This window comes from Coloeus monedula (genome assembly GCF_965178545.1).
Source record: "Coloeus monedula genome assembly, chromosome: 19".
NCBI lineage: Eukaryota > Metazoa > Chordata > Aves > Passeriformes > Corvidae > Coloeus > Coloeus monedula.
The window spans coordinates 8090889-8114867 of NC_138799.1; positions in this window are offsets into that span (position 1 = coordinate 8090889).

The following is a 23979-nucleotide window of genomic DNA, read 5'->3' on the forward strand; positions in this document are numbered from 1 at the left end:
GGTGCTGAATCGCAGCTACTGCTTCTGGAGAGCCCAGAAAATGCCAGCTGACACTCCAGGCAGTCTCAAATGAGCTGCAATTATGCAGGGAGGGAGAAGCAAGAGGGGTGGATGGGAGATTACTAATGCCTTCTTCGGAGCCTGTTTAACCTCAGCAGTATAGGGCCTGCTGCTCACAGAAGCCCTGCTCCTCTCCCTGACTCCCTCTCAAGTACTTCCTCATGTTCCTGGCTGTAACCTGTATGAAAAAAAAATTGAAAAAGAGGCTCAGAGCCTGGGCCTGGCAGGTTTGTGTGCAGGATTCTCCTTATCTGTGTGAATACACTCTTGCCTTTATCACTGAGTGAACTTCACTGCAGTGAGCAAGCTGTTGCAGGATGAAGAGCAGTAACATGAGTATAGCTTTTATTGTGATGATCTTTCTGTAAATTGGAAAACAATTCTGTTTGAGCTGATGAAATGATATGTTTGTAAAGGCAGTGCCATGGGAGCAGAGTCAGGTGTTGGATTAATATAGCAATAGGACAAGAGGAAATGGCCTCAAGTTGCACCAGGGAGGGCTTAGATTGGATAGTAGGAAGAATTTCTTCACCAAAAGGATGGCAAGCCTTGGAATGAGCTGCCCAAGGAAGTGGTTGAGTCACCCTCCCTGAAGGGATTTAAAAGATGTGTTGCTTCGGGACATGGCTTGTGGTGGACTTAACAGTGCTGGGTTAACATTGGACTCTGAAAGGTCTTTTCCACCCTAAGCAATTCTCTGAATCTCATGGAGAGGAATTGCCTTTGCATTCTGCACAATACAGCTCCACGGGCCTGGTGATTACAGTGACAAAGCCAGACTCAGAGGCCAGCCTGAGGCATCATGTCAGTGCAAAAGCTTCAGCAACAAACAGGACAAGAGGCAAAGGGCACACGCTGAAGCACGGGAGGTTCCATTCGAACATAAGGAAAGACTTTTCCAAGTGAGGGGGACTGGTGCTGGAACAGGTTGTGAAGTCTCTATCCTTGGAGAAATTCAAACGCCTTTCAGACACAGCCCTGGGCAGCCTTCTTTAGGTGAGCCTGCTTGAGCAGGGGGTGGGACCAGGTGACCTCACAAGGTTCAGCCTCAGCTATTCTGTGAAACTGCTTTGCCTCTGAAGTTTTACTGTTTGCTGTGCCTGAAGGACACGGGGCCAAACCATCTCCTGCACTAAGAGCAGTGGCTGTCTCAGAGGGTGCTCCCTGGGGCTGTGCCTTGCCAGCTCATTTGTGGCAGCGGTGCTTCAAACTAGTGCTGAGTTGGTACAATCACCCAAGTTAAAGAATTTAAACTGTGTATGAATTCAAGGCAAGGACAGCCTAATATAGAATGTAATGTTTACTGTCTTTGAAGAAGCTGTAATAAACTTGGACGGGAAGCTTAAGCAAGAGATGGAGCAATCAGCCAGCCTTGCAAATATGTCAGAGGGTCCTTGGGAGCCTGAAACTTGTATGTGTTATTGCTGAGCATTGTGGCCATCAATTGAACCCAGATGATTACAGGAGTTCGATGGCATTGTGCAGTTTGCACTGCCACTGCCCTTATTGGGACTGTGAGGATGATGCACCTGGATTAATTGAATCCTTGCCACTAATTTCACAGGGATTGTACCCAAGTATGAACACATATTTCATCATAGGAAAAGAAAGCAGGAGGTATGTGAGGCTCTACTGGTGTAGCTGGGTTTCAAGCCTCATTTCATACTTCCAGAGTGTAGATAGGAGGACTAATACTTTGGCAGCATCTTTAATTTTAGGAAAGCAGTCCTGAGATCACTGTCCCCTCTCAGCAGTCACTGCAATGCCTCAGTGCCTGTGCAAGACCTGCACAGTGAGAAATGAACTCCAAGCCTGAGCCTGGTCCCTTTGAGACTTGCTTGGGCTGAATTCCTGACTCCTGTCCTTTCATCACTCCGGACCCGACTGAAAGGGTACTTGTGAGCTACCAAATATAGAATGTGCACATCCTATTTCACAACTGGCACTTGCAAATGCTGGAGTGGATTTCATGGGCTGAAGCCCCCCAGGAAGGGAGCATTACAGTAAATAATGTTAGTGCATTTGTTTAATCCCTGGGGATTGTGGAACATAGGATTAGAGTGGGCTAAGGGGATTTCCCCATTGAGAGCTGCTCCACAGTGCACACACAATTTTTTTAAAATGTAACTTGTTCAGGCCCAAAGAATTTAAACTGTGTATGGCACTGTTATTTCCACATCTGGTTACACATATCTGTCTCCCCCGGTAATTGTCTTTAATAGACACAATTGGGGATGAGGTAGTTGTACTAAGAAGAGACAGAGCGCTGTGTTAGAACAGGAAGCCATTATTTCTGAGCTTAATCATAGCTCATTAGTCCTGTGATTTTCTCCTTTCTCCAGTATATGCACACATCCTTTAAATATGAAGGCCCAATTTTTGGTAGGGCATTCCTCTTGTATGGACGATTTGCCAGAGGTTCTTTGGACAGGCAGAGCCTTGGCCAGTGAGTGGAGAACCAGAGCTTGTCTGAGCAGTGACTGGAGGCTGCAGCTCACTGGTGTTATGTGGCTGCTCTGAGGTGAACCACCAGGTTCTAGTAAAGATCTCAGAGGAGGGACTGCAGTTTTCTATGCATCCTTGATGAACTTGGCTGCTCAGTGTTCCTGCACAGGTACATGGGGTCAGGCCAGCTCCTTGAAGTACGTTGTATTTGCACATTTCTGAACTTCTAATCAAAAACTTGCTATTCATACTGTTCTGATTTAAAAAAAAAAAAATCTGACCCTGGTCTCTGGCATGGATTCGTATTCTCAAGTGAAGACCAGTGAATTTCATCCTGTGCAATCAGTGGATTTCAACTATTTCTATCATAACACTGTGCTCAAGTTTAATATCTTTGACAATCCAGTCTCTTTCTTAACAAGGTCAGATGCCAGAATACCAAGCTGTTGGCTACAAGCCATTCTTGCTCACATGTTGCTTAGTGCCACATGCAGGAGTTAACAAACCAATGGATCTACTGGCAGAGCAAGGTACTGCATAAGCACAGGCAGGATTGAGAAAGATAGACTCAGATTAATGCAAGTATTCAACTGGACCAAGCAGCATCCACAGGGTCCATGTCCCACTCAGCAGCAGGCAGGGCAGTCTCCTACCCACAGAAGATCCCTCCTGACTTCAGAGGTTTCACACCAGGCTTCCACTTTGTGAACACCTCTAAAGAAGCTACTCCATCTGGTTTGTGGCTCTTGTGAAAATGTTTTCTTTTTTTCCAAAGAGGGCTATTTCCAGAAGTGATAGAATCTGTTGTTCCATAGTTATTGTTCTGGGCTATTGCTGGTCAAATGTTATTAATATATTACCCTTTTGGCTGCCAAACAGCTTGAAACAAAATTGTTTTGTTTATTTTCAGAATTGTGTAAGTTGTGATGCTTTACAACTTGATATGCTTGTGATTATATCTGAGCTGTATGCGGAGCTAATCCTCTTCCCAGCTCCCATCCAGGCAGGGGGTGTACTCATGCATTCCCTGTGCATGGATTCTGCACACCATGAAGGGCAGCCAGCAGGTATTTGTGAGAGGAGATGAAGTCCTAAGACCTGACCTGCTCAGGTACAGAAGTACCTCCTGCCAAGTGAAGACTTGCCTGAAATATGCCTTATCCTGTTACTACCACAGGGCTGCCAGGGGCGTCAGTGGAAGTGGGAACGGGTTGCCAGCAGCTGAGCATGTCCCGTGGGATCTGGCTCCCAGCAGAAGAGCTCCTGCTGGGCAAAAATGTGGTGTGAAAGTCTTGCTCTGCTCTCATGAAAATCAAGAGGCGCTTCACATCAGTACCAGTGGGGGCCAGGTCAAGACAAGAGACAACAAGTTTTGAGGCTGCTGAAAATAGCAAATTAAGCAGTTGTTCAGGACATCAGAGAAGCAAGGTGCCATCAGCTCAGTTAGGGAGGAACTCCATTCCCTGGCTCATGTTCTTCCTTTCAAACACATAGGTACATTATTTGCTGTGAATTTCTTGTTCTCAGAATTGTTCTGTGGGGTTTTGAGCAGCTACTTGATAGAGACAGATCAAAAAAAGTATTTAAAAAAGAAAAAAATGAGAGTATAAAGTTGGCAGATGTAACTTGCATCCTGTAAGAGTAGCAGTCTCTTATTTCCTAAAAGCTGTTGAGGCCTTTTCTTGTTCAACCTAAGTGATTTCTACAGCATCTATTCCCTTCACCAGAGAAAAGGTTAGTGTCTTTTACACCTTTCTGGGAAGTCTTAATTTCTACCAGTATTCTCTGGACATCATCTCTACAGAACCATTCCAGATGGTCACGAAATTCTTCATTTCTCTACCTTGTGCCAGAATGTCTTATTTTCAAAAGGCTCATGGAGCTCTGTTCCTCTTCCAACCTTTTCGCCCATGGTCCATGATTCACTTTGCATTCTACTATCAGTTTTAAACAACGTTCCTTGGCTCTACGTATTCATCAGGCTGATAGCCAAGGAACACGTTCTTCTGTGCAGAGGATGGCTTCACAGTGTTGATTGAGAGCAGTTCCATGGCAGAGCAAGTTCTCTCTCTGGCATTCTCTCCACATAGGCCAGGTAGGGTCACTTGCCACATCCATAACAATGCAAACATGGGGCTGCCTTGTCTTCAGTATAGATACAGGAAAAAAATGTGGTGTAGATGACAGAGAGGTGCATTGGGTGCTGAACCCAAAGATTTAAAAGATGAGGCCTCTGGCTGTTAGCTTTGATTTTTTCACGCATGAACACACAATTATATAATGCATGAACACAAAATTACCACATACATGAAGGCACGATTGTGTCATGCATGGACACACAATTACCTCATGCATGTCACGCATGAGCACGCAATTACATCACGCATGAGCGCACAATTACATCACGTATGAGCACAGAAGTCTTCCCAAAAGAAGCTAAAAATTTTCAGGTCCTTGTGGCATTTCCTTAAAACAACTGAGTGTATAGTAATGAAACTACACAATCTATCTATGCACGGTAGAGCTGTGCTTTGTGCCCAGGTTTTCTCGGCCATATAGGTGTACTCACCCAGCTTTAGTGGAGATGTAAATGAAGAGACTTGGGACATATGGAAGGGTAGAGTGTGTCCTCCAACATTCCTGTGATACAGACAAGGTGTCCATGTCCCCTTCAAGGTGTTCAGGGGAAGGCTGGACATACAGGGAGCAGTGCAGGGTGCTGCGCATGGTGATGTGCAGGGAGATGTGCGGGGAGATGTGTGAGGAGCGTGCAGGGAACGTGCAGGGAAACGTGTGGGGAACAGTGAAGGGAGATGTACAGGGAAATATGTGGGGAGATATGCAGAGAGCAGTGTAAGGATATGTGAGGGGAGATACGCAGGGAGCAGTGTAGGGAGATGCCGGCTGCGAGTATCCTCGGTGCATGCGGGGTGCGGAGCGGGTGTCGCCGCCGGGTGATGCCGGGGTGGCCGCAGGGTTTGTCCGCGGGATTTGTCCGCGGGGTTTGGCCCCCTGGTCCCGGCTCGACCCTCGCTCCGCTCCGAGCAGCGCAGCTCCGGGAGCGGCCGGCAGGGGGCGCGCCGCCCCCTCGGTGCGCGGGGCCGCGGGGCTGCCCCGGCGGGAGGAGCGCGGGGAAGGGCGGGAGCGGCCGGGGCTGCGCGGGGCGGCAGCGGCCGCTCCGGACCGCGGACCCCACTGAGTGCCCCGTGCGGGGCCGGCCGCGCCGGCGGGGGCATCGCGGAGGGCAGCGGGTGGGGAGGGCAGCCCGGGAGAGCTGCCGGAGCCGCCGGGCCGGGCTGCGGCGGGAGCTGCCCGGCGCAGGGGTGGGGACTGGCCGCTTCCTTAAACGGCGCGGGAGCGGCGGAGCGAGCCCGTACCGCCCCGGTGCGCCGGACCGCGCCGACCCTCCCGGGACGCGGCCGCAACACGTGGAGCGAACTTTTGAGGGACGCGTGTCTGCGCCGGACGGGAGCCCCGCCGCCAGGGACCGCAACGCTGCACGGAGCAGCTCGTCTCTCTCCGGTTTGCTGGCTTTGGGTGTTGGATTTTGGCTTTTTTTTTTTAATTAATGTTTTTTTCTTCTGCTTTTGGGTGGTTTTGGTATTTTTCCCCTCTTTCCCCATCTTCTCTGGTGCTCTTGTGTCGAGACACTTCAATCTCGCTGGGGCAAACGCAGCGTTTGAAAAACCGAGAGAAATGTTGCAACGTCCCTTGTGGCAACGCATTTTATTTATTTATACTTTTGCCTTTTGTAAGGGCAAAGAGGAAGGGTAAAAAAAAACCCACCGTGATCAATACAGGCTTAAATGCCCATCTGCGAGCCACTGGGCTGCAGGAGGCAGGAGAGGGGAGCGCGGCCGCCTGCCCGCCCGCCGTTCCCCGCTTGGCTGCAGCTCAGCTCGAGCCCTTCCCGTGCGGAATCCCGAGGACCTGCGGCTCTGGGCAGGGAGGCGACCACGGGGGCCCGTGATCCCCTTTCCCGTGCCCCCCCCCCCCCCCCCCCCGCAGTCAGAGCAGGTAACCGAGGGGCTCGGAATTTTCTGTCCCTTTGGTGTTTTCGCTCCCGCCTCGCCGCGCACGAAGTTCCCGCAGGAGCGGGAGCGAGATCGGCGATGTCGAGTCACGATGGGCGTCGGGGCCCGGCCCGAGGTGCGGGGCTAGCTCCGGGAGCCGGGACCGGGACAGTTCTCAAGTTCGGGGAGGGGGGCAGCGCGGATCGCTGCCTCCTCCGGCCGGGGGATGATCCTGCTCCGGCGGGGTCCCCGGTGGCCCCAGGGTGGGGGCTCTGCGCTGGCGGTGGGCACCGGCCAGAAAAAGGGGTTCAATTAAAGATAGCTGTGAGCAGTGGTCGCCTGCGCCTGATGGGCGAGCTGAGGGCTGGGTCTTTGCGGGCGAGATGAGAGGTTCGTGTCTTCAACTGGCCTACAAAGTCCCAGTTCTCGGCTCCCGGGACCTGCCGGGCGCGCAGCGGGCGAAGACGGAGCGCGGGGGCGCCGCTGGCGCTGCCCGGGGTCGGTCGGGCGGGACGCGGGGCCCAGCCCGGGCGGGTTGGGGGCGCGGCGGGCGGTGCTCGGGCCGTCCTCGGGGACCGCGGCTCGCCCGGCGCTGGGGCCGGCGGGTGCCCCGGCTCGCCGCGGGCAGTGGACGGAGCTGGCTCTCCGCGACCCGTAAGTGTATTTTGTATTCTTCCACCTCGTGAAGGGCCTTAAATGTACGCGTCCTACCGGTGCTGGCGGCCATCCCCGCGGCTTCGCGGCGGCCCGGACTGGCTCTGCCCGGCCCTGCCTTGGCGCGGAGCGAGCGCTCGATTTCGCTCCCGCAAGACCATGTGCATTCTTCCCTCCGCTTTCACTTTCAGAAAACACATCTGTTTTCTTTTTCCTTTCCCTGTTGTTTTTTTGGGTTTGGTTTTTTTTTTTTTTTGTTTTGGTTGGTTAGTTGGTTGGTTGTTGGTTGGTTTTTTTTTTTAGTAAATCTAGTCACATGTACGGAGCGACCGGGCTCCCGGGAATTCTCCTCTTACTCACCTAAGCGTTTTTACCACCCAGCATTCCGGAGTTCCTTATTATTTGTCGGATTTCGATTCGGCACACTGCATGTCTGCAGACACTGGTTTGTGCTCCTTCTTTGGGCACGGTGTATATACAGCTCCGGGTGTGTATATTACTCTTGGCTTGTATAGCGTCGTATTTATAACTTCTCTGCCCTTCTGTGTTATGTTACATTACATTTTAAGTTCTTAGAATTATTTTGAGGGTCCTCATAATTTTTTGATTTATGTAGGGGTGTTTTTACTTCTCTCTTGTAAAAAATCAATGATATTGACCTCCAGTAAAGAAAAAGGCCAAGTGGCAACAGTATTCTCATGGCTAAGATCTGTAAAAGCAAATGGAAAATTAAAATCTTCCTGTGTAGTTTTTGGACCCACTTAGAATTTCATTTTCTCTCTGATGTAGCATTGCAGGAGTCTACATTCTGTGTATGTGTACACAGACTCACACAACTTTTATGCTCTGTTCCCAGGAAAATTTTATGAACAAACTCGGTTTTCAGTGTACTTTTCTGTAGCAATTGCCCATGAAAAAGTAACAACGTGAATGCTTTCACAATTAGGAGAAATTTGTAAATGCTGTTACAGACCTCTGCGTATTTTTTTCTGCTTCAGCCCTTTATATCCAAACACTTGTGTGCAGCACACTAACGTGTATTAATAGCTATTGCTCTAACACATGTGAGGACATACAGACCTTTACAGGTCAGAATTATTTCCTATGTGTGGTCCCTCAGGTGCTTCTTTCGACTTGGGGGACAGTGGATGCAGTCAGGTCTTACTTGGGCCTGTCTTCATGAACCGATTCTGGTTGGGAGCTTTCTTTGAAATCAAAATTTCAAGGAAAACTTTTTGCATATTTCTTTTCCCTATATGCCTGTTTTTCCAAAGAACTCAGTCTAGTGGCCGCAAAAAGGAAAACTATGTGAAAGTAAGGAGTAAATGCAAAGATACTGTTACCCGTTTAGGAGAGAACCCCTTGGAGCCCGCTCTGCCAGCCTGTTAGCAGCCCTCTTCTCCCTGCAGATTCGTAGCCCTTAACGAAATTAATCTGTAGTAAAATCACAGAAATCTGATTCTAATCATCCGCCCTGGAACAAGTCAGCGCTACAAGAAGACGAGCATAGTGTAAAAATACTTTAGGCATGCAGAGCCATATCATTAACATTAAAACCCGATGTTGTGAAAGGGGGGGACGGGGAGCAGATTCCTCCCTGTGCCTCCTTAGCCCGCTCCTTCCAACTTGTGCAACTTCTGAGGCATGTCTGGTAAGCAGCGATTTTTGTGGAGGTTGGTTGTGTTGCCAGTTGGGCTCCTGGACTTGGTGTTAGACTGAAGTGAAGTTTTCCCTTTTATAGGAGAGTTTCTTAACTGTGCTGTGCTTTGTAAAGCTGGGTAAACAGCTGAGTTTAGCTTTTGTCAGGTTTAACATAATCTGGATTCTTTTTCCAGCAACAGTTGGTTTCTTCCTGCCTTTAAGTAGCTCTGGCAAGTTTGGCCCCCTGAAACTGTATATAGCATAATTTGAGTTACTACCTTTTCATTTGAGTGCACCAGTCAAGATTCAATGGAAGCCTGGCTTCTGTAGAGGGCGAGTGCTCAGCATTTTATGGTCATCAAGGTTTGTTAAATATGTACCTTTGAGCTTCCAACTCCCTAGTCACTTTTAGATTTTTTTTTTCTTAATGGCATTTGCCAAGGTGAAAGGATACATTTTTAAAGCAATACTCATCTGTTTGCACTAGTGTGGATATAGTTGTGTATAGCTGCTAGAATTCTGTTGACAGACTGGCTGGTACTAGAAATGTGGGTTTTTCTCCATTCATCTATATTATTAGGATTATTTAGATCGTAGCCACACGCACTGCATTGACAGGCACTTTCCAACTTCTGTCTGTGCCCCAAAGAACATACAGTACAATGCAGATGTACTTCTCAGCATCTGGTTTACACTGTGGAGTTTAAACATTCTCTCTGAATTAAAGTTCAGGCTGGAAAGGAACATTCCCTCATGCCCCAAATGACTTTTTGTGGGTCAAATTACCAAGTAAAAATATTTTATTTTTAAATAATATTGCTCTGAAGGCTGGTTTGGGGGTAGACCATGGTTTAGCACTTTCCAAATGCTAAAGAAGATGGTTCAAGCTTCTGCTGCAAGTTGTGGACAAGCTCTTAAATTATTGTTTTAGCTCTGAGGCTTTCATAATGCTCTGTGCTCTCTGGGATGCAGATTCAATTATTCCCCCCTCCCTGGTTAATAATGGGGCTTTGTTTTATTTTCACTTATAAACATTCTGCCTCTCTTGCTAATCTTTCTGTGTGTACAAATATGCTTTCTTTGTCAGTCAGACTTGGCAATACTTAGTCCACACTAAACTAGTTCTGGGCAGTACAGCAAGGCTTTCTATTTATCAGGGCCTTTCCGGGGAAGTTTATTACACTGTAGGAGTGACATTTTCAGCCTTCTGAAAGAGTTGGTAAATATTTGGCAGGTTTTACTCCTTCAGCAAAAAAAAAAAAAAAAGGGGCCATATTTTATCTGTGATAAGGCCTGAAAGAAAACTATCTAGGCATTAAGGCTTGAGATGTTGGGCAGAAGGGTGGGGTTCATGCAGGATATTCTTTGAATTGCCCTGAGTGAAGTCAAATGTTTGCCTGCAATTTAAGAACCACTGTTCCTCTATGTTTGCAAATAGAGACCTTCAAGCCAGGACTGTATTTTAAGTTGCAGGAGGGCACAGAGCAGAGCAAGTCTTTGGTGTCTGGGTTACAGATACATGTAATCAGGGGCAGGTTGGAGTCAGACTGTGCCTGGGGTCTGCTCTGTTGTTCGGTACAGACCTTCCACGGAATCCTGGACATGCTTGTGTTAGAGCCTTGCACCTTAGAGAGGACTGAACCTCACAGGAGTGGAGCAGTGAGTGTGTGCCCAGCTTGCAGGCACTTTTCCCTCTGCTCTTGGCTTCATCTGCAGATGGCAAACGCCAAGCTCGGGCTGTGCTCGGTGCCAGCTCCTGCTCCAGGCCAGCTCTTCAGCACACAGAGGCAAACCAGACGTGGAAGGGAATGTGCTTCTCCCTTCCCACTGCTGGCCTACTTGAGAAAATCCTTCCAGCTCCTGCTGATTTCATGACTTCCCTTCCTGAGGACCCAAAAGTGCCAGGTCCCAGAGGGGAGGAGAGCCTGGAGGAGACTGCAGGATGGCTGGTGCTGGCCCACAGGTGGGAACACGCTTTGGCTCCTTGCCACAGTCCGAGTGACATCCCTGACAAAGGAAAATTGGTGGCACCTGTGTGACTTCCCCAAGGCACTTTGCTGTCTCCTTTTGCCAGTGTGATCCTTGCTTGGTAGAGGGGTTTCTCTTGGACTTGATTGCTCTGAGGGAGTGAGTGAGAGGAAGGAGGGTCTGTGTGGTGGTATTACTGGAAGGGTTACAACTGCTCAGATCCCAAAGAGGGGAGTGTCTGAGGCTGGGGTAGGGAAACCCTCCCATGCTGAGGGCAGAATAGCTCTTTCAGATCCCGTCGCCAGCCTGGACGTTCACGTGAACCTTGGTGTGAGCCAGCAGCGGTGTGGAAAAGAAATCATGTGGCTGCATACTGAAGGAAATGAGCCAGGGTGATGCTGGTCTGGGGACAGCTTCCACTCCCTGCCTAACTCATGGGCTTTGGGTTCACGGCATATTTCTTTAGCACTGAAAAATCAGAATATTTCCAAGACATTGTTTGGTAGATTTGATTTTGGATAGACTTCTTGAATTTTATTTGGATCTTGGTGGCCTGTCAGTTTATGAGGCTTAGGCTGCTGGGTTTTCCCTTCTATGGCAGCAGGCAATAGGCCTTTGTTCTTCATGTCCTTTGGCAGAAAGTCCTTCACGGTGTCCCTGACATCCACGTGGGTGGATGATGTGCCCACATTCCATGGCAGCATGCAGGATTTCAGTATTTTCCCAATACAGATTTGTTAGTGACACCATTTATAGGTCCAGGACTGGAGTTGTGACTCCTAGGTCATGCCTGATAGAGTGGTCATTCATTATTATTATTTTAGTTACAAAGCATCCCATCTGACCAAGGCTTTGGAGTCCTGCTCAGGCGGTTACTGCACAGAACTTGGCCAGTGGTGGGCAGATGCCAGGCCATGGAGGAACACCCACTGCTCTGGGTGGGATTCTGAGGAGCAAACATTGCCTGAACTGTCCGGTCTGGTGAAAGGGTCAGTCCTGGATGGCTGGATGCTGGCAGGATCTCTTCCTATTCTTCTCCTGGTGAAATCTGATGAAAGAAAATAGTGACATTCCAGTTCTTGCAGCTGGTTTGAATCTCTATAAATGCCTTTTTTTTTTTTTTTTCCCCATTCCAAGTATGGAATTTCCTCAAACGATAAAATTTGAAAGCAGATTTCATTCAACAAAATCTCTCTGCACGGTAACTTTTAAAAAATGCTGAGGAACTCAATTTAAAACACTTTAATTCAATCAGCAGCCTGTAGGAACTAATCTACAGTGGCCCAAAGGCCAGCTAAAATTAGTAATGACTTTATGGTTTTAGAAAAAACTCTTTGGGGGTGTCTCTGTTGTTAGAAAGAACAGGGGTTTTGAGCACATGACTGTTGGTAGGGTTAAATTCAAATATGCAAGTGCAGTAGTTTAAGGAGTAAATTCCAGAAGCTGTTCAAGGCTCAGCTGCATTACAGAGCAACGATCAGGTTGGGTTAGGCAGAACTGCTGTAGACTGAAACATCTGGAATAATATCACGTTTCCCCAAAGTGGAATTTTCTTTAAGAGCAGCAGCAATTGATGATATTTGAGAGGGTGGAGCCAGCAGCAACTTACAAATAGCTGGAAAATGAATTAAGAATCTATAGAGTGAAATATTGAGACTTTGTCAGGAGTCATGATTTTGATTATGATCTCTTGTTTAAAGCATCAGCTAATTCTGAGAACTGGGGCCTTGCAGGCTGTGGGGATTGGTTGGACAGTTTATGCTGCAGCCAGAACTCTGCTCCTTGGCACTTGGCTTTTTAGTCTTTTGATGAATTCCAGTGAAACAAGTTGTGGCAACTGATTTGGAGCTTTGGAGCCAGAATATGCATGAAAAATCTTGTATGAAACGAGAGATTGTTTTGTAAAGAATTTGAATGTATCAGTTAAAGTATGCTTAATTTAAAACTACAAATGCTATTTTGATTTTTTAAAGAAAGATAAAAGTTTCCTCAATTCTTGCATTATGAGTGTATTTTACACTTGAAGGACATTATAAAAGACTTGAAGTCTCAGTTGCATTTAAAATATTTTTATTAAAAAAATTTGCTTTGACTACAGAGATACTTTGTATAATTGTAACTTCATCTGTTAATTTCGAAGGAAATACTTCTGGAGAAGGAAAACATTCCCATGCAAATAACAGTTGTACAGGACAAGGAACAGAAAGGTGTTTAATCACAAATGAGCTCACCCATTTTAATTTACCTTGGAAGATAAAACCAAATAATGTCATTCGGAAAAAAGCCATAATTAGTTATTTACAGTATCCATTTTTTCCATGTTGTGGATTATTCAGCACTACAGTTAATGGTGTTTTACATCAAGCTTTCAATACATTAAGAATGTCTGCTGGTGTACACACCCCAAAACCAGCCTGAATCCACATTTTAGAAACAACTTAAATGAAGGGGGTTTTTAAACAATTTCACTGAACAATAAAATTCAACTGAGTAACTTAAGCTGAATTTCTTAAATCTGAGTCAGTAAAGAGTTCCCAAAATGTCACGCACAATAGATTATAACAAAGGAACAGAACTTCCCCAAATCTCTGCACAGTGTTTGTTACTGTAACTCAAAGTGCTACTCAGATTAGAATTACTTTACTCCAAGTCCCAGCCTAAATTTAGCTCCAGGATTCACATATTGCACCCGCTTCACTGGAAGAGTTTGGTTCTCTTGTAGCATATTTGAGCTAGTTTTGCATCTCCTTGGGGATTAAATTACAGCCTGAATGAGAACATTCACACGTATTTTTGGCATTAATGCTCTGTGCAGTTGGAGGGGCTGCATGCAGTCAGCCTTTAAAACTATGTTACCTCTAGCCCCCTTCTAGGGCTTCATTTAATTTCTGTATCAATGGCCAGCAAGCGCAGTGAGAAACAATGAAACATTTTTTTCTGACAGTGTTTCTTTGCAAACATAGCAATAGTTTCTCACTTTAGAATTTCCATCAGAGTGAACTCTTCCCTGCCACCCCCCCGGCCCCAGCCCAGCCCCATGTGAGTACAGCGAGTTGTTTCACATGCACCAAATAAAAATGTAATAAATCCAGAGTAAGGAAAAAGCTTATGAACCAGTTTAAGGTGTTATATAATACTGGTTACATAAAGTTTTGGATGTCTTTATACCTTTAAGGTATTCTTGCCTTCAAAAAGAGCACAAACTGCAGTTTAATTTCAAAACATTTGATAGTAGTTTAGTCTTAAAATACATAAATTTGGCTTGTAGATGTGGCTACATCACAGAATAAATTTACAGCTCTCCAAAGAAACAGCAGGTGTGCCCAGTGCTAAATAAAACATCTCCTGTAAGCCAGCAGAAATCTCCTGATCTGCACCAGCCCAGGATTTGTCCCATGCTCTAATTTTGGTGACGGGTAATGTTTTCAGACAGTCACAAGCACACTATCATTTTATAGCACTATGCTCATAACTGTTGGGAAATTCAGATACCTTCAAACCTTTTATAACTTTGAAGTGTGTTTTCCAAACAGAAATATTTTATAATTGGTCAGCTATCAGTGTTACAGTAATGCCAAATTATGGTCAGTTGTTTGCAGGCAGCAAGCAGGGATTCAGTGCTTAAAAATACATATAAAGAGGCTATTGCAAAGCACAGTATGAGCTGTGCTGTAGGGTGGTGTGGATGGGATTACCCCTGAAGCCCTGACCTGGTGGGCTGCAAACATAAGGGTTTCTTTAAAACCTGTGGTCAGGATGTTGTGCTACCTGTGCCTCTCTTGCCTGTGGCCTGTGCAGTGCACAGGAGGTGAACAGAATCAGTCACCAGACTGAGTTCTTGCTCTCTTGTCTCCTCTCCTGCTTGAGGAAATTCACACCCAGAAGGAAACACTGTGGTCCAGGTGAAAGAAATGTAGTACATCCCAATACAGCCTCCAGAAATAGTCTCCCACCTGAGTGATTTCCACAGCAACTAAAGATTTTACTTTTAATGAAATTTGCTACAACATCACTATTCCAGGCATGGCTCTGAATGTAAGCAGCGCTGCTGAGCTCTTACCTGACAACCAGAAGCCTCTTGTTCATTAATAGTATTCTTAAAGGGATAGAATTTCCGCTTTTGCCAAGCATTGCTTGTGCTCCATGCAGTACAGAATGGCAGTCATGAGCCGGGACGCTGGTAGAGCATTAACTGATAACATTCTCACTGAAGTATCTCATTAGAAGTATCTGGAAAAATGATTCCTAATTCACCCAATATGGAGTTCAGTTAACTTCATCAGTCTAAACAGTGGGTCCTTGGTCTGGACTTCTCTCAAGGCAGAGGAAAGGTGGAGGTGGCTCAAGGGTCAGGGTGCCTCACTGGGCAAGTTAATACTTGAGGATGGGAGACCGCTCTTACCCCATTAATCAGGAAGTTTGTACAATCAGCTTTGAGTCACAGATGCGAAGGCTCCCCAGCAACTGATGCAAATGGAAAGGGTTTTAACCACATATTTCAGTTAACTCTTAGATTTCCTTGATGGCTTTGGTATGAGAGGTCTCAAACTTGTAGATGAGAAGCTGCTCCTGTAACAGGTCACTGGTGGTTGGGCACTGAACACCCACAGGCACCAACACCAGGGTGTGCCTGTGGCATCCAGCTGTTCTGAATGTTGCTGTGACTTTCTTTCAATCTCTACGGCAAGTGAATTGGGTTTCTTGAACCTATTATTGTGGCTCTAAACTATTAGCAATTTTTAGGACACCTAGCTCAGCCTCATGTTGCCAGATTCTGTCTAGTTTAATTAATGACATACAGCAAATGAGGGGGGTTGTCCTGTGACTTACTGCTGTGAGGAGCTTCTGGATATATAGAGTTGGACCCCAAAATCAGTGGGCATTCTCCACAGTAACCAGTGGTTATGAACCTGTACCTGGCAATCTGCTCCCTTTGGAAAAAAGTTTCAGAATTACCCGGAAGAAGTAATGCTGAAATGAGAGGAAGAAGTCATGTAAATTCTCCCACACCTGCAGCACTAAAGCTGGGATCCCTAGTAATGTAAACTTCATTTTCTGTGCAAGATTTTACTGCATTTTGAAGCAAAAAAAAAAAGCTTAAACTTACAACAAAAGACCAACATCTTAAGCAGAGATCAATACAGTTTAAAAGCTCAAGGTCACTGTATTAGTGCTTCAAGAAGATTGAGGGTACCTGGGCTCAGCCGGCCATCTCTGGGAACTGGGGGAGGGTTCTCTTCTCTTCTTCTCTTCTCTTTTCTCTTCTCTTCTCTTCTCTTCTCTTCTCTTCTCTTCTCTTCTCTTCTCTTCTCTTCTCTTCTCTTCTCTTCTCTTCTCTTCTCTTCTCTTCTCTTCTCTTCTCTTCTCTTCTCTTCTCTTCTCTTCTCTTCTCTTCCCCAGTATCCAAAATAGACACTTTTCCTGAATGCACTGGCAAGGAACAGCATGTGATGGGATTAGCAAAGAAGTGAAGCCAAAACACTTTAATTATTGTATCTGTTTACTTCCTCAAAGAAGGCTTCCTTAAGAGGCACGTGCCTCCTCACTTGTAACCAAACCCTCTGTGCTCTCCCTCGCTTGTTGAAAATTGATTTGCACATGCTTTGCTCCGGTGGAAGTCTCTTGGCTTGTTCCTATGAAATGTCACTGCTGGTGGGTGTAGCTGGGCGTGGGTGTTCCCTGCCTTTGGGATGCTGGCACTGCACATAGGTCACACGCCTGCCTCGAGGAGTGGCTCTGTCTGGTCCATCCAGGCTCTCCGAGCACCACAAAAGGGGCAGTTGTGTCTTTAAAAAGGAAAAAGTGGAGCTTTCAGGTTCCAGTCTTCTCTACCTGCTCCTCCCCAGGGAATGGACACAATTTGACCTTCCTAAATTATAATGAACTAGGAATAAGCCTTTGCTGGAAAGGTGGAAAAGCACAGTGAAAAAAATTGCCAGGATCATGTAAACTGTGGCTAATGAAATGTGGATTTACGTGACCACCCATAGCTGATGCACATTTTATGCTTGACTTCTTCCATGCGATGAATCCACTGCTAGCAGGGGCAGTAGTCTTAATTATGTGCTCCATAATTTTTTTAGGACTTTGTACACTGTTCAGACATAAGGGAACTAATCCACAAAGTGTGCAAATGAAATGAATCTAAGTTCTTACCTGAGGCACTATCCAGGCAAGGTAAAGACTAAGCCCAATGCTTTTTAAAAGCTTGTAAATGACAATAATTAGCTCCTGTTTTAATGCTAATACATTCTGACCGTATGCATAGTAATTGTAATGCTCATAATCAGTATTGGTTTAAACATGGGGAGAATAAATCCAAAGTTGTAATTTTTAAAAAAGTCAGATACTGGACTTTGTGTGAATTCTTAGGAGTGTATGAGCAGAGGAGTATTCTTATATTGTTTCCACTTATTTGGCCTCAAAGAACTGGTAAATGGAGAGCACCAGAACAGCTGATATATCTACTTAAAGCTCCAGGTCAGTAGCATGCTTAAGCACATTCTTAACTTAAAGCATACAATTAATCACATCCCTGGTCCATGGAGTAATTAAACTTGTGCTTATGTACTTTGTACAGCACAGTACCAGCCTGCATGCATTCTCTGAATACTACTGTTCCTGAGAAAGTGGTGAATCAGAAAGTGATTTTTGGCTGGAGTTCGAAAATGAGCTAAAAGAGTGAGTTAGGCATCCAGAACTCATTAGATTTGAATAGCTATGGAAAAGCTGGTCTTGTCAGCAGAGCTGAGTAAGTAGCAAGGTGTGGCCATTTACTTTAGGGTGATGCCTCAGTTTTGTTTAAAGTGAAATGATTTAAAAAACCCTTTTGCTTGGTAATTCCCTGCTGCTCTCCCGTAACTCTTTGCTTCCCTCAGTGCTCCGCAGACCTGACAGTTCCAGCAGAGCCCACGCCAGGCAGTCCCTTGCCGGCAGCTTCTCTCTTTAACTCACTGGTCAGGGTTTAGGTGGGTTCAGCACTGGGGGCAGCACTGGCTGGTCGAGGCCAGTGGCATGACTCCTTTTCCTATCAGTAATCAGTCTGGGCACAGCACTGTGGGAACACACTCCTCTGGAGCCAGCAGGCATACGGGCACTGCTGGTCATTATCCATACCCCCCCCCAGCCCACTCCAGCTCTGCTGGGGCCAGCACCTTGGGTTACAGCTGCACTACTGAACCCAGCATCTGATGGTACTGAGCATGGTCCTGGGCAGAACTGTGGCCTGGGACTCCTCCAGCCAGTCCTGGACATTGTCTGAAACTCAGCATGAGCGATGGACCGTTATCAAGAGGCTGTTCGGATGTGTCCCCTTTCCCCCCTTCTTTTGGAGACTTTAACAGGACAGCAGTGGCCAGACTGGGCTGGTTGGCCATGCCCTGGTTAATTTACTAGGAGTCATGGAGCGTCTTCCAACCACGGCTCCTCCCCTGGCATTTTTCTCCTACTGTTCTACTGTTCTCCCTTCCTGTCCCTGTCCTGGTGCCAGCCAATTTGATACATCAGTCATCACATTGGCAAGTTCCCTTCTGAGCTGCTCTGAGTGTGCTTTGCCCACACATGGGCAATTTGACCAGGCAGCAGTGCCATCCTCTTTGCCAGCCTGAGCCAGTCATGGTCTCTTGCCACTCAAGTTGAGTGTAATGTGGCAGCCTCTAGTAGGCTTGTTGATGACTAATTGTTTTATTTTATATACTTAAAGTCAGCTGCTTTAATTTGCTTGTTCTCCAAGGCTCTGTGTATAAATGCTAGTGAGGTCACCATGCTGAGGCAAACCAGGGCTGCATCAAAAGCTCATCTTTGAAATATTGGCTCCTGAGTATCTGAATGGTGGGAGGCTCATTTGCAAAGCAGCCTCTATGGAAAGTCTGCGTAATGTGTTTGATTATCTAACTTCGCCATTTTCAAAGGGACCCAGTCAAGATGAACAAGGCCTAAATGTACCATCTCCTAAAAATAACTCTGGCTTTCCAGCTCCTCTGCTGATGTTGGGAGTGGGAGAAAAAAAGTGATGCTCCAAAATGAGGATTGTAAAGAGAGAGGAGATGTCAAATGCACATGGTCAAACCCACCTCTTGTCAGCCCTGGCGGATGGATGCTCTTCTGTTAGGGCTCAAGTGTTCCTCCACTTTTGGGTCCCAGGCAGTTCCCCCCAGGCACTGGCTCTCCCAGACGGGAGCTCAGCTGGGCAGCTCTGCTGGAGACTGACAATGGGGACATGGTCTGTTCCTTGGCAAAGTGAGACACTTCCTGAATTCTCCTAATGTGTGTGTTTTTATTTTTTTGTGGGTGAGGGACAGGGGCAGGACTGGCCAGGATGGATCACAGTTCTCACTGTGCATTCCTTTTTACTGTACAGTTAATATTTTCTTGGGCACTGCTCATGTAATTTTCAAGATGGTGTTCAGCCTGATCTTGGTTTTGAGAGAAAAATCAGAGCCATGCCTCGTTTCAGAAAGCAAACCCAATGTGTAATGGTTTCTGGAAGCTTTGCCAGCATTTCCCCAAAGCAGCTCATTAACTTCAAGGCCATGCTGATATCAGTTGCTCTCTTGGTGTTGTATCCACTGGCTCATGCACCTGGAGTCAGCTCCAGGTTTGGGAAGTGTACAGTCTCAGAGTCTTTGGAGCCCTGGTGTATTTTCAGCTGCTCTAAAGGCAGCCCTTCGTCTTTCCCAAGCTGCGTAGAGCCAGTATGGCTGCCATCTAAACCCAGAGGCTGAAGCTCTTGTCCGGGCACAGCAGGATAGGCAGCTGCTGCTTAAAAGGCTCAGAATCTCTCCTGTGGGTGGGTGTTACTTGGTAATACCAGTCCATTCCAGCTGAGGATCTGTCCCTTTTGTTTTGTGTATGGGACAATTTGTTTTCAATTTTTGTTTCTGAAAGGAAACTGTCAAGACAAAATTCACACTTAAAAAAATTAAGGGAAACAGTCCTTTGTCTGTTTCTAACAATCCCCTTCGATGACTAAAGCTGGAAGTATTCTAGAAACTGCAATGATTTTCTACCTTCACTTTGGTTTTGTTCTGCTCTTGCATTTTCTGAGTTTCAGATATAGCACAACAAAAATAATTTAACATCAGTGCAACCTAGAGATGTGTGCTTTGATCATCAGAATCTGATTGTGCTTTACCTAGAAGTGGGACTGGGGCAGCAGGGAACCAAGAGCAGCTTGGGCAATAGTCACTCCTCTTGTAGTGCACAGCCTTGTGCTGACTTTGCAATCCAAGAGGGAACATGCAAAGCCTCTGTGAAGGGTGTTGCCCTTCAGCATATATCCATCCTCACTCAATTCTGCCAATGACCCAATGCCAGTAAAATAAAATTGAGGGTGAGACAGCCTGCCCAGACTGCAACAACTCCAGTTACCTGCTTTTCTGTGCCCTGGGTCTGCTCTGCCTGCTCGTGGTGGGGTCCTGGCTGCCAGGGAGGTTGCGCTCTCCCGGGGCAGGGGCTCATCAGATTTTCTTCCCTGATGGTACAGCAGCCAGTGCTGCAGGGACCTGGTCCTGCCTGGGGCTCCCCTCAACTACAAAGAGTTGTTTATTGTCAATTCAAGGAAAAAAAACCCAAAACAAACTTTTGAAAACAATAACAACATGCATCTAATTTTCATTTTAGTCCTAAAAACTACTTGATGCTTGTTACAGATGAATTGATTCCTTAAATGAATGAAGCAACCAGGAGTGCTGCTTTCAGTGTGGAACTGCTGATGCTCTGACTCATGCTCTGCTTCTCGTGGGCTCTGGCTTTTATGCTTCATTTAGGACACCAACGTCATTAGCATTTAGAGGACTGCTGGGTTTTTTTGTTATTATTATTGCACTGCTGTTGTAACTTTCTCAAGGTTGCAAATAATATTTGGATCCGAACCACGGCTCATGTTTTATTACCAAATCAGGGCATAGGGTTTGCTTTCAGTTGACTTACAAGCCTCAGAAGAAACTGTAAATGAAAATAAGGTGCAGTTCTGTGCAGTTCTGAGAGGGTCTCTGAGGTTTTTGGATGCCAGGTTGTCTGTTACTGTGGAGTGTCATCCCATGTGGGATGGGTGAGGATATTTGTCTTGTGTTGCACAGCGCTCCCCAAGCATCCCTGGTCACACCAGCTGCATGCATGTCCCTGGAGATGGCTTGTGTGAAAGGCAGCACCTGCAAACATGATGCTGGGCAAAGGGTTCCTTGCTGAGGGACCCAGTGTGATGCTTTTACTACAAGAGGAAAGAAAAGAAGAAAAGCCCTGAGAGTGCTTAGGTGTTCCCTGCTTTGACACAAACTTTCTTGGAAGTCCTTGAGCATGTCACAAAGTCCTTCTCAAGGGCAACAGCTTGCAGGGATACTTGCAAGCCTATTATGGGATGGGGCCTGCCCCAGGTCTCAACAGGCAGAATTCATGGGGAAACAACAGAGCAGAATTGTGGGAATCTGCCAGTAGTTTCTGTTGAGTCCACTGCCATCAAAACACTGATCAATGAAAAGGAAGGTGTTACTCCTTGCCCTAAGAACATGCAGGGCTGGGCTGGGATTTCCAGGAGGACTTGTGAATGAGGATTGAAAATTCCCAGCCAAATACTTAGCACCTTTAGTTGGAAATGTATAGATCTTTTTCAGATATTACTTTAGCTGAAAGCTGTTAAGAAATCAGAAGTAATTCCCTAAAATCTCAGCTTTATTAATAAATTAAAGGGGTCTGCTGATGGATGTGAGCTCTCCTGCTGGGACCTGGGTGCTGTGAGTGCCCTGGAGAGCTCCAGGTGCCCCTGGGATTGCAGGTTATGACCCAGTGTGGGATGTGTGGGGCCAGTCAGCTCTGGGGTCTCCACTTCCCCTGGCCAAAGCACCACTGCTCACCTGGGTGCTGGAACAATGAGTACTCGCAGGACAAGGTGATCCTGCCTTTTGCCCTTGTGGCTGGGGTGTTCCAGGGCTGCCTGCAGCAAGCTGTGCCAACTCGGTTTGGTGGCATTCTTGCGAGTGACAGACAAGCCATCTGGTATTACGCTGAAATTCAGCACGGCGTTCAAGAGGAGCCCACAGGGATGGCAAAGCAGTTGCACACCTTCCCCTGCTGTGTGGGCTGGGCACTGGGGCTGGGGTGTTACTGGGCACATCAGCAGAGCCATGTGTGCCGTGCTGGAGAGAACGGACCCTGTCACACCCTGCCCTCCTGGGGACGGACTGAGCGGCAGCAAGAAAAATGAGGGACTTTCAGGGGCAGCTGTGTTTTACTAACCCAGTCATAATGCCCCTAAAAATCCTTATTGTTCTTGCAATAGTCAACTGTGGTATGGGGAGGCCTGGAACTAGGGCTCGAGGGCAGGCAGCCCTCGGGAAGGAGGGCTGGCAGGTTGAAACAGGGTGTCAGGCTGGGGACAGTGTTTCTGTTGGAGTGGAACTAAAAGGATGTGATGTTGTGACCTGTGATGTGGAGCATGTGTTTCTTATGATGATCAGGGCATGAGAACGGGAGCACAAAGATGGGGAAACTAAACAAGCTGAGTGCTTTCCCTCCCTGTTGTGTCTGTCTGACATCTCCCCCCACCAGAGATAAATGCAATCGGAGAGATGCACCCCAAGCCCACAGAAAGAGCCCTTACCCAAACCATTCCTCCCCTCCCAATTCTGCTTTACTCCTCTTTCAGCAAACTCATTGTAGGTCTCTGCTCATCCACGGCATTGTTCTCTGAGCTTTATTCCTGCTCTTGTATCTCAGATCAGACCATGATGAAGTAATTGCATGCAAAGAAGCAATTTGTTAAACAGAACCATAATATTCAATTATTTGCCATCTTTATGCATTCTCATACTTTATTTGCATTTCTGAGAGCTTCCATATGCTGAGTAAAAGTTTTTCTTTTAGTTGAACTCTGCGGCAATGTTCAAAGCTTTTATCCTTTAATAACTCTAGGGATATGGATAACCGATTATTAGCTCCCTGGCCCCACAGCAGCAACAGTCCTTTCACATTGTCTGCGTGGATTACTTATTCATTACCTTTTTGAAAAGGCTTTGTTTATGTATTTTAGCATTTTTATCAATTAATTGATATGATTATCAATTAATTCTGCTTTATATGCCTATGCCAATAGATGTGTTTGTTTGTGCATGCGTTTTTTTTTTTTTTTAATTGAGTTTTATGGATCTGGAGCAAGATTTACTCATTTGTTATTTGTCATTCTCAGGAGCATTTCAACTGCTTTTCTTAAAGCTGAATTCTTTATAAAGGAGAAGTGACTAGAAACCCTGAGCTGAGTCCCAGGTCTGGCTTAACTTTGTAAGGCACACTGACACACTGAGGCTGCTCCACTTAAGGTATGGTATGAACCTGGAGCTGATCCCATGGCTGTGGAATGAGTGTCCACATGGAGTCATCCTGCTGTAGCTATTGCAGCTGCTGTGTAAGCAAGTCCTAAAAGACAGTCCTTGTCCCGGTGACTGTGTGACAGATAAGACAGACAATGCACACAAAGAGGGCACCTCTATCAGTGAAGGATGGATACTGTCCAATCTGCTGGGAACAAAGAAGCCTGGGCTGCTCCAGGCCCCACAGAACTATTCAAGAGTGTCCTTCCTGCCAGCTGATTCCAGGAATGTGACACTTATGGAACTGTTTGTGTCAGGACTTCCTGCTTTGACACCTTTGATTTCTGAGACTGCCTCATCATAGGAAACCCCAGATCCGCTGCTCCACTCCACAAGGATTTCTGTATCCAGCAACTCTCATGTCTTCACTGGATACCGAAATGAGATGAAAGGGCTTGAATGTTTCCTTGGCAAGATGGGTGGATGGAATTAGTTTAATCTGTTTTGATTCTGACACCTACAAGTCAACTGACCCAATCACCTCTTCTGCTAACAGGCTGCAAAGCAACACTCTACTACTGTGGAATATTCTTTGTGATGAAAACAGGAGGATTGGTAATGGGGGTTTGTAGCTTTTTTGGATGAGTTGCACTTACAATTTTTATCTTTAGTATTACCACTTTAAATAAGAATATTTATATGTTAAAATAAACACATTTTTTGCCCTGAAATACTGGAAAATGCCTCCCCAGCTTCTTCTTACCTCAGTTTTGCCATTGTGAAGAGAACCATGGATTTTAAGATCAGAAGGACAAGTCGGAACTTCTAACAGAGGATGCGCACAGAGCGACTTCTGCAGTTCATCCTGCAGCCCAGGCCCTGATTAATGGATCTTT